At 36.5% G+C, this 10,727-nt stretch overlaps 1 protein-coding gene across 2 annotated transcripts in view; it reads left to right on the top strand.

The window, feature by feature from the left end:
* FANCM (FA complementation group M) overlaps positions 1 to 10,727 on the top strand; it is an 87,462-nt gene that overhangs the window by 33,916 nt on the left and 42,819 nt on the right. The gene's annotated exons all lie outside the window — the stretch shown is intronic.

Raw genomic sequence — 10,727 nt, 5'->3', positions numbered from 1 at the left:
TGTCAGTGCAGTATGGCAGTTTGTTCAGCCATTGATGAGCTGTCTCTTAATCTATAACTATAATATTGACAACCTGCAAATGGCAAATTTCTTGCCTTGAAGTCAGCTGAGAGTCTGGCAGTTGCACCCCATCCTTTACCTTGCATATTCAGTTACCTATAGGTAATGTGTCTCACCTACTGACTTGTCGTGCGGTGTAAATCTATACCCAGGCGTGGCAAAACATGCAATTAGGTACTTTGACTTGAAAAGCTGCTCATGCATTGGGAGTTTATTTTTAATCTGATCCTAAAGTTATCAGTGCTTTTTTCATCAACTGATCCATGAACTGGGTAGCTTATCTTCTCACTTGTTCTCTTTTTTTCTCTCTCTATAATTTATGACAACTTTTTACGTGTGATGGTAACTAAACATTTTGTTCCCAAGTTTCTTCACTTCTTTTGAAATCAACGCACCATTTCAAATAAAATAAAAGCCAAAAATAGGTTATATTCCTTGCAATGTTTGTCTAGTGCAGTAACCCATACCAAACAATCTGATTACCATTTGAAATGGTTGCTCTTGAGTTTTGTGTAATAAACTCACTAAGTTATATATTAAATATTTGTAATGAAATAAAGTATGAAATTGGTGTATAAAATTACTTGTTAGGCATTATGGTTACTTTTGTATTTTGACAAGAAAATGCGAAAACTTTTCCAAGGTCAACACTATAACCTCACAAATTTTTTTTTTAACATATAAATACGCAAGAAATTTAGAACTGTTAAAAAGCATATAAATAGTATATTATCCAGCCATTTCATAAGTCAAAAAGGATAAAAAAAAAAAACTGGTTATCATCATACCGATCTTTGTTTTTTTTTTTTTGTTTTTTTGTTTTTATATCACGTTATGCGCCACCTCAATGCATTTCAAAAAAACCTTTTCATCAGGAGTTGTGCCAACGTCGGAGGTAAAGGTCAACTGATTATGAACTTTTTATGGATTAAGCTCATAGGATAGGTGGAATCAGAAGTTTCCTAAAGCAACTTGTTTTCCCTGCCAACAAATGATTGATAGATAATCCTAATGGTTGGGCAATCCCATCATGAGGACAGGTCCAGAGCCAAACAATCAAGGTACAGGAGCATACAGCCGAGCACAGCAGCAGGACAAGAGTGTTCCAGCTGTGGAGCAGCCCTAATTTACAAAATAACTTCCTTACAACCAAGTGTTTTCACACTTTTTCTTGTTTACTATAAGGAGCTGTGGTCTTGCAAATATTGGCTACTTATTATGATTGTACTTTAGTAAATTCCTGTGCAAACAAAGGTTCTTTTGTTTTGTGGACCATTTCATGGGTTCCAACAAGGGTTATAGCTTTAAATAGTAGTGAATTAAAACTCGTGCAGAGGCATCCCAGCTATTTTTCTCATGATGGGCTGCCCTTGGCAAATGATCCAGATGATTTTAGCTAATTCCCTTATTTTCGGTCATAGCACAGCAATCGGGGTAAACATGTTGTTACACAGTGTCTGCACCGACCAAAAACACTTCACACTTATTTGATGGAGGTTCTAGCCCAAAGCTAGGAAAGTTGTAGGTTTGACGTACATTTGCTGTACTTTCTGGAATCTCCTTCACCGAATCACCCCAAAGCTCTCCTTCTTAGTATTCATTTTTTTGTATAGGTTATTTTTGATGAAAACTTAAATAATATTAATAATAATAATAATTGTCCTTGAACATAAGAGGAGGAAATACTGGCTTACCTAAGCCAGTAGAGAGAGCAGTACCCCACCTGCACAGAACACTTCTTCCAGTGATCCGTCCACACTTCTTCCTAAAGTTTGGGCTACAGCACAACCATCATGGGCAAACATAATGTTCAGTGTCTCCGCTTACCGAAAAACTTCACACTCATTAAAATAAGCTTCTGGTCCAAAGCTAGGAAGGTTGGAGGTTTCAAAACTCTAAAAAGAATGTGAAGAAATTTGATGTACTTCAGCAATCTCCTTCATTTGTTGGTTATACTAGAACAAATTCTACTTATCATAGTATTCATTTTCCTATATACCGTAGGTTATATTTAATGAAACCCAAACTCTTCAGTATATACAGGAATCCAAAGTCTTCTGGTATAATTGCCTTATGACTTTTGCCTTGTTTTTTCTTCAATTCAAGATGACAAGTCAGCTCATTTGGACAGTTGCTGCCCTGACAACTGGTTGACCTTGCCACAATCTGTTTGATCACATTTGTGAATATTAGTTTTAAAAACTTTACCGGTCTAAAGATAAACTTAGAAGGAGAATACAGTACGACTATTCTAAGCCAGTAGAGAGAGCAGTACAAATCCAGAGATTTGTCCATATTTCTTCCAGAAGCAACTCTGTTGTCTCTTATCCATACACCAGACTTCACAGGAGTTTACTTCTTGTGGGGTATGTCGGCAGAGCTGACAATGCCATTTTCCTTGTCATGGTTGTAATAAATTCCTACAAATCTTGATTATGCAATCCAGACTCTAGTAAACTATTAAACTGCTATAAGTGGAGGTTCACTTTAAGAATACCTGTTACTACTTAACATGTAACAAAAAATCCTACAGATACAAGCCTCTCATTGACTGCCTGTTAACAAGTGGAGGAGATTGTTGTTGTGTATTAACCTAAGATAAATGATTTTGTTCCATTTTCTTGATTTGATTAAATTAAAAGTGGCTACCCATTATGGGATATAATATGACATTTCCAGTGTTGGGTCTGTGTCCTGGGGGTGCTATTTAAAGATTGTCCTGAACACTATTTCTTTAAGCAAGTAAGTGGCATAGGAAGTGTTTTGATCCGCTGGCAAAAATTCTGTTGTAAAACAATACCATAATTATCAACACGCTTGTGAATGGATAACCGGATATGTTCCTAAAGTTGCAGCAGCTAATTTGCAGATATCATAGCCAGGAAGGCTTGCAAGCCTTAGGCTGAATTCACATTGGCAGTGAGGTTGCAGCCCCAGAATAAAAACATTTTTAATGTGCTTTTTCTCCAAAGGGCGCTGTTATGAAAGTATAAAAGGGCACAAATGATCAGAAATTGTGTTTACCCTGGGACACTTAATTGACTACAGTGGTAGCGAGAGAGAGAGTTTAAGGAGTGCTTAAGCTCTTGTTGAGAGACGGTGCTTATTGGCTGCAGTGTTTTTATTTCATTATTATTTTGAAGACAAACTCTTTAATGAAATTTGCACAGTGTCATTTCCGGTCCACGCCACATCAGAAAACAATACAAGGGCATTGTATAGATAAACTCTTCTTTCTTGTATAAGATGGGGCAACCCTTGAAGTAACTCTTAGGTCTTAGATATCCTCTGCTATAATTACTATATCCACAGCTCACAGTATATTATTCTCTTACATTGCTGGTTAGTGGGAATAATGCCATCCTTACAGATCTCCACAAAAAAGAAAATTGGTGTCACTGGTTTAAAATTTACAGTAAATGTACTAAGGGTCCAAATTATCCTTGTTCCGTCGCAAGTATCACCATCTTTCTCCTTCTCTTCCTTGTTTGCTATCTTAAGCCATTTTGGGTCGCCGGCCCGAGAAGACTTAGGCAGGCGCGCAGAAGTTTATTCAGTCCGGGCAACTGCAAGGGTATCTGGGATGTGCTGAGTATTCAAGCAACCAATGCTGAGCTGCATATGTGCAAAAAATGACCAGGAAAATAAGATATTCACACTTCCCTAATGAGGTCTTGTGTACTCTCGACCACTGCTCCCGAGAGAGGAGGGTGATAATAATTCATTAGTGATCAAGTTTTTTTTTCAACAGTTAGATCTATATATAAACTGTACGGAGCCTTGTATAGTACAGATCAGCTCTGGGGGTCCCCAGGGCCAGGAGAGATGGAAGCGCTAGTGGTAGGTAAGTACAAGTATTAAAAATTCTTGTTATGGTGATAGGGATGATGTTCCAAAGAATGTGCAGTGTGTGTGTGTGTGTGTGTGTGTGTGTCCATATCCTACTAGCTGGCACACCTGGAAAAAAGTACATAGATTTTAACTTCCCTATTCTATCCAGTATTGGCAAACTTTTGGTTACACATGTATATAACACATTAATATTATATAAAAATATTATTACATAAAATAATTTCCCCTTTTTTCAAATCTAGTCACAGACCTTACTGTGTGTTATTTCCATCCACTTTAATACATTTTTTCATGCTTCACTGGTACAATATGGCTAAGGAATAGGTAGGGTATACTTTAAATTGGTACTTTTGACCTCCTTTTTTTCTGGTCCAGTTCCCCATTACTCATAGAAATTGTTTTTTACTATGCCTACCGAGGTCTTGAATTACTGTTACTTCAAGGCATAGCTATGCAGCAGTGTACTGTATAACCCAGCTTTTCATTAGTAAATGTAAGTAACTAGGTTATGTTTACTGGCCCCGATAGATTGTATTACCCGTCCGCTGGGGGAGTATTGCATGACTGTATCCTGCCTATATAATCTCACTTTAAGAAATACTATTGTAAAATGAAATCCTTTAACCTGCATTGCTGAAACTTTAGTTCAGGCTTTGGTAAAATTGGAGCTGTGGGATTTATGAGTACTGATTTGGAGAATTAACTGGAATACTGAACAGGTTTGCATGATGAAAACTAATAGGAATTTACATAAATTACAAAGCTGCTGTACGAACTTCAACTAATCATGAACTGTTTCATGAAAAACAAGCGTCCTAATAATTCTTAAAAATGTATTTCGTGCTTTTTTTCAGCTTTAGTGCTTTAAGAGTTTCACCCAAAGGCTTCCACAGAAGGACATATCCTCATATACATCAAATTCTCATTTGCAATGTCCAGATATCATTTGATTACTCTTGCCAATAAATTAGTCAACAGTTTTCTCTTAAAATATAAGTATAATTTTTAATACCTTAATATTGATAAATTGTCTCTTGCATGGATTCTAGTAATAGATTAAGGTGCAACTATTAGAAAAATGTAAGACAGCTGCGTTATTTTAGGCAAATGATGATTTTGTATTCAGTGATAAAGTTCTCATAGAATACAAGTAACAAAGACATACAATATAGGATCATATAATTTGATCCAATCGAAGGCCAGGCAAATTTTATGTAAAAAAAATTACATTTTAGGTATAGTATGTATCAATCGATAAACAATTAAGAACATTTGAATTATATAAAGAAAAAAGCATAATAAATAAAACTATAAATATCACGGTTATCTGGTGTACACAGATGATTATTATGCTTTTTTCATTATATAATTCAAATGTGCTTAAACTTTTTTGAAATTTAATTTTATTAGCTGTAATTAAAATGTTAATTATCCCCAGGGCTAGCTCTCCACCTTATTATTTCTGCCCGATTTTTTTTTTTAGCTTCTATGTCTGTTTATGTCCTGTTGAGCTATAATACATATTCTGAGCCTCTGGTGGCAGTTTGCCAGCTAACTTAAACTTAATGCATTGCCCGCTTGCTTTTGATTGCAATAGACAGAAGCTTTGAATCCATCTCTTTGTATAACCTATCTTTCTGCTAGGAACATGCTGTTCTTTGAGCACTTATTAAGAGGTCATCAGGCTTCTGTCTCTGGGTAGGAATACTGAGTTGCTCGTTAAGAAGTTAGGATTTGGATTTTTTTTTTCTCATTAAAATTAACTTAGTGTGGTCCAAATCCCGAGAGAGGAGGGTGATAATAATTCATTAGTGATCAAGTTTTTTTTTCAACAGTTAGATCTATATATAAACTGTACGGAGCCTTGTATAGTACAGATCAGCTCTGGGGGTCCCCAGGGCCAGGAGAGATGGAAGCGCTAGTGGTAGGTAAGTACAAGTATTAAAAATTCTTGTTATGGTGATAGGGATGATGTTCCAAAGAATGTGCAGTGTGTGTGTGTGTGTGTGTGTGTGTGTCCATATCCTACTAGCTGGCACACCTGGAAAAAAGTACATAGATTTTAACTTCCCTATTCTATCCAGTATTGGCAAACTTTTGGTTACACATGTATATAACACATTAATATTATATAAAAATATTATTACATAAAATAATTTCCCCTTTTTTCAAATCTAGTCACAGACCTTACTGTGTGTTATTTCCATCCACTTTAATACATTTTTTCATGCTTCACTGGTACAATATGGCTAAGGAATAGGTAGGGTATACTTTAAATTGGTACTTTTGACCTCCTTTTTTTCTGGTCCAGTTCCCCATTACTCATAGAAATTGTTTTTTACTATGCCTACCGAGGTCTTGAATTACTGTTACTTCAAGGCATAGCTATGCAGCAGTGTACTGTATAACCAAGCTTTTCATTAATAAATGTAAGTAACTAGGTTATGTTTACTGGCCCCGATAGATTGTATTACCCGTCCGCTGGGGGAGTATTGCATGACTGTATCCTGCCTATATAATCTCACTTTAAGAAATACTATTGTAAAATGAAATCCTTTAACCTGCATTGCTGAAACTTTAGTTCAGGCTTTGGTAAAATTGGAGCTGTGGGATTTATGAGTACTGATTTGGAGAATTAACTGGAATACTGAACAGGTTTGCATGATGAAAACTAATAGGAATTTACATAAATTACAAAGCTGCTGTACGAACTTCAACTAATCATGAACTGTTTCATGAAAAACAAGCGTCCTAATAATTCTTAAAAATGTATTTCGTGCTTTTTTTCAGCTTTAGTGCTTTAAGAGTTTCACCCAAAGGCTTCCACAGAAGGACATATCCTCATATACATCAAATTCTCATTTGCAATGTCCAGATATCATTTGATTACTCTTGCCAATAAATTAGTCAACAGTTTTCTCTTAAAATATAAGTATAATTTTTAATACCTTAATATTGATAAATTGTCTCTTGCATGGATTCTAGTAATAGATTAAGGTGCAACTATTAGAAAAATGTAAGACAGCTGCGTTATTTTAGGCAAATGATGATTTTGTATTCAGTGATAAAGTTCTCATAGAATACAAGTAACAAAGACATACAATATAGGATCATATAATTTGATCCAATCGAAGGCCAGGCAAATTTTATGTAAAAAAAATTACATTTTAGGTATAGTATGTATCAATCGATAAACAATTAAGAACATTTGAATTATATAAAGAAAAAAGCATAATAAATAAAACTATAAATATCACGGTTATCTGGTGTACACAGATGATTATTATGCTTTTTTCATTATATAATTCAAATGTGCTTAAACTTTTTTGAAATTTAATTTTATTAGCTGTAATTAAAATGTTAATTATCCCCAGGGCTAGCTCTCCACCTTATTATTTCTGCCCGATTTTTTTTTTAGCTTCTATGTCTGTTTATGTCCTGTTGAGCTATAATACATATTCTGAGCCTCTGGTGGCAGTTTGCCAGCTAACTTAAACTTAATGCATTGCCCGCTTGCTTTTGATTGCAATAGACAGAAGCTTTGAATCCATCTCTTTGTATAACCTATCTTTCTGCTAGGAACATGCTGTTCTTTGAGCACTTATTAAGAGGTCATCAGGCTTCTGTCTCTGGGTAGGAATACTGAGTTGCTCGTTAAGAAGTTAGGATTTGGATTTTTTTTTTCTCATTAAAATTAACTTAGTGTGGTCCAAATAGGACTCTAGACATAGAGGTGAGACAATGCAACTGCAGTCCATTCAGTTAAAAAAAAAAAAATACATATTGTGTTCTTGTTTTCTGCCTCCATCTCTTTACATATTTTTATGCCGCTGTTAAAGTAAGCCTATTACAAATATGGGCTATACAAACTGACCAAACTGACAAAATACATCAGCAAAATTTACTATAAAACTCTGGTTAGTTACCAGGTTCCTATTCCTTGCATTTGCCCTTTTCCTAATATTACTGTGAAGTTATAATCACATGACTGTTGCAGTGCTTGTTTCTTTTTAAAAGATGTTAAGTTGTTGGACATATTTGCCACAAATTTGTCATTAAATGGCCCACGATGCTTGCTTGTGTCTTCCTGGCATCACCCACTAGACTTCAGGGAGTGCATTTATGACAGCAATGCCATTGGGGTAGTTGCTGGAGGACTCTAGATGTCACTCATCCTGAAAATAAAGAAAGCAGCTGAAATTCCCTATGAAGAGCTTAATCCGCAATAAAAAGCTGGTGTTGCAGATTTTCAAGAAAAAAAAAGTCAACCTCTTTTATGCAAGCAGTGAATTAAAAATAAGCCAATGTTGTCTTTAAATGTTAGAAGAACTACTAGATCTAAAGATAGAGACCACACAACTTATTGGCCAGTAAGACTGCTTTGTCTAGCTTTAATGTTGAGGGTACATGGGGAATGTGTTTCAGGAGAAACCATGCAAATTCAAAATTAACATGGTGATCATTCCATGGAGCAGTCATCACATAAGCATTCTTTATTACACTGCAGCCATGCAAGTTTTTACGTTCTACACATTTTCCAGACTCCTACCTTGTCTGAGTTTTTCTTATGACAGTAGGTCCCTGACTTGTGTTGATATTTACATATGAATCTGTGTTTGTTCATTGCGTTGTCTAATCAAGCTGTCTGTAACATTACTTGTTGGAGGTGCTTATCATATGAGATAAATTATCCTATTGGAAAACTTCTCAGCAAGTATGACCTTTGTATTTTCTCCTCTGTGAAAAAATACCACATGGTAAATCCCCTCACCATCACTTTAGACTAGCTGAATTTTGGGGAATATTTAGGTGGCCATGAGTTAGCTGATATGTTAGGAGCACTAAGTTGTTAGAGTGCCAGAACAATAATCTTCTTGTCAGATGGTGACTGTGGCACAGATAAAGAACTTTTGATTTTTATCTATCTCAACTTAATTGACAGGTTTGTCCTTTAAGACCTATTTACCCCCTGCTAAAATGGCTATATCCACAGCTCACAGTATATTAGTAAGGTGGTCAGTGAGAAGAATGTCACCCTTACAGATAGCCAAAAATATAATTGGTAGAGGTACAAATTGGCAATGTCACAATAAACCCCTACAACCTCTGGATGAACCCTAGGGTTCCATGAAACCCTGGTTGACAATTACCGGTCTAGACTCAATATAATCCCTGGAACTAACTCAGCAGTGACTGGATTGTTAGAGAGTGCGAAGAAACAACTGACCTTTGAGTAAGTTGCTTCTTCTCCATTCCAATCATTGAGGAATTTATATAATAAAAACGTGTGGGCTGTGTTTTTGCCCTCTCTGGTGATCCTGATAGTAACAAATTTCCCCAACAATCAAAAATATTAAGCTACGTACACACTTCCAATAATTATCGTTGGTAGACGAACGATCCTGCACGATATCTGCGAACGATCGTATAGCACCGATCCTGTACATGCAGATAACGACACGATCGTTCGCAGATATTGTACACACAATAGATGTGATCGTTTGAACGATACAGGAAGTGACGTGCACCACAGGAAGTCAGCGAACGTTCGTTCACCGCGCATGCTCAGACCATGGACGATCAATGAACGACCGTACACACGATAGATGGTAAACGATCATCGTCCAATGCGATCCGCCGGTCCGGTCGTTCATTTCCAGCGACTATTCTCGTTCGCCGGCGTCGTTGGTTACTTTTTTTTACGAACGATTTTTGCCCAATCGATCGTTCGTCGTTCATTTCCAACGATAAAAATTGGAAGTGTGTACGCAGCTTTAGTGTACTGGGTCCTAAGAGCTTAGAAACTTGAGCAGTGCTCAACATCAAAGGCATTGTAAGATTGATTGGATTCCTTTTGTCTATCCAGCCACAGATCCTGTGTAATTCATGTGTCCCAATAACTAAAGAAATTATTTGGAAACCTCATAAATGGAAGAGAGGCGAGAGACAATACTATTAAAACACTATTAATTACTCATTGCGGATTCCCTTATGTTTGCTGTCAGTGGTTGCGGAAAAGGCTTTTGACAGGGTGAATTGGGACTTTATGTATCTGGTGTTGAGCCAAATAGGACTGGGCCCACTTATGATAGCTAGAATTTCTGCTTTATACTCAGCACCCAAGGCTCGTGTGCGGGTCAATGGATCCCTGTCGGAACCTTTTCCCCTCCTTAATGGCACTAGACAGAGGTGTCCACTGTCTCCTGTATTATATGCCATTGTAATGGAACACCTGGCTGTGGCCCTACGGAAAAACACGGATATTCACGTAATACAGATTGGAAAACATCAGTATAAGATGTCCCTATTTGCTGACGATCTGCTAATGTATATTACATCACCTCTGAAAGCTATTGCGTCAATTCTGTGAGAGTTTGAAAAACTTGGGGGAGGAAGCAATTTTAAAGTGAATTTCAATAAATTTGAAATACTTAATGTCACACTCCCACAAACTTCATTCCAATTTATTAAAGAGCACAATGTAATGAAGCGAATAAATATCTTGGGATTTTAATTTCAGCAGACCCTGCCAAATTGTTCCATTATAATTTCGAACCTCTTTTGAGTAAGTTACGGGCGGAAGATATGATACATTATCTCTTTCTTGGTTTGCTAGAATAAACAGTCCTAAAATTGACATTCTGCCCAGACTGCTATACGTTTTTCAGACGGTCCCGATATATTTACCACCACTGTTTCTCCGTAGAATGCAACAATTATGCAGAGATTTCCTGTGAAAAATGAAACATCCCAGAATAGCTCTACACTATCTCACTAGACATAAATCCATGGGGGGTGCGGGAGTCCCGGATATC

This window comes from Pyxicephalus adspersus, chromosome 12 (assembly GCF_032062135.1).
Source record: "Pyxicephalus adspersus chromosome 12, UCB_Pads_2.0, whole genome shotgun sequence".
Lineage (NCBI taxonomy): Eukaryota > Metazoa > Chordata > Amphibia > Anura > Pyxicephalidae > Pyxicephalus > Pyxicephalus adspersus.
The sequence above is the reverse complement of the archived record's forward strand: the minus strand, read 5'-3'. Positions and strand labels throughout refer to the sequence as shown.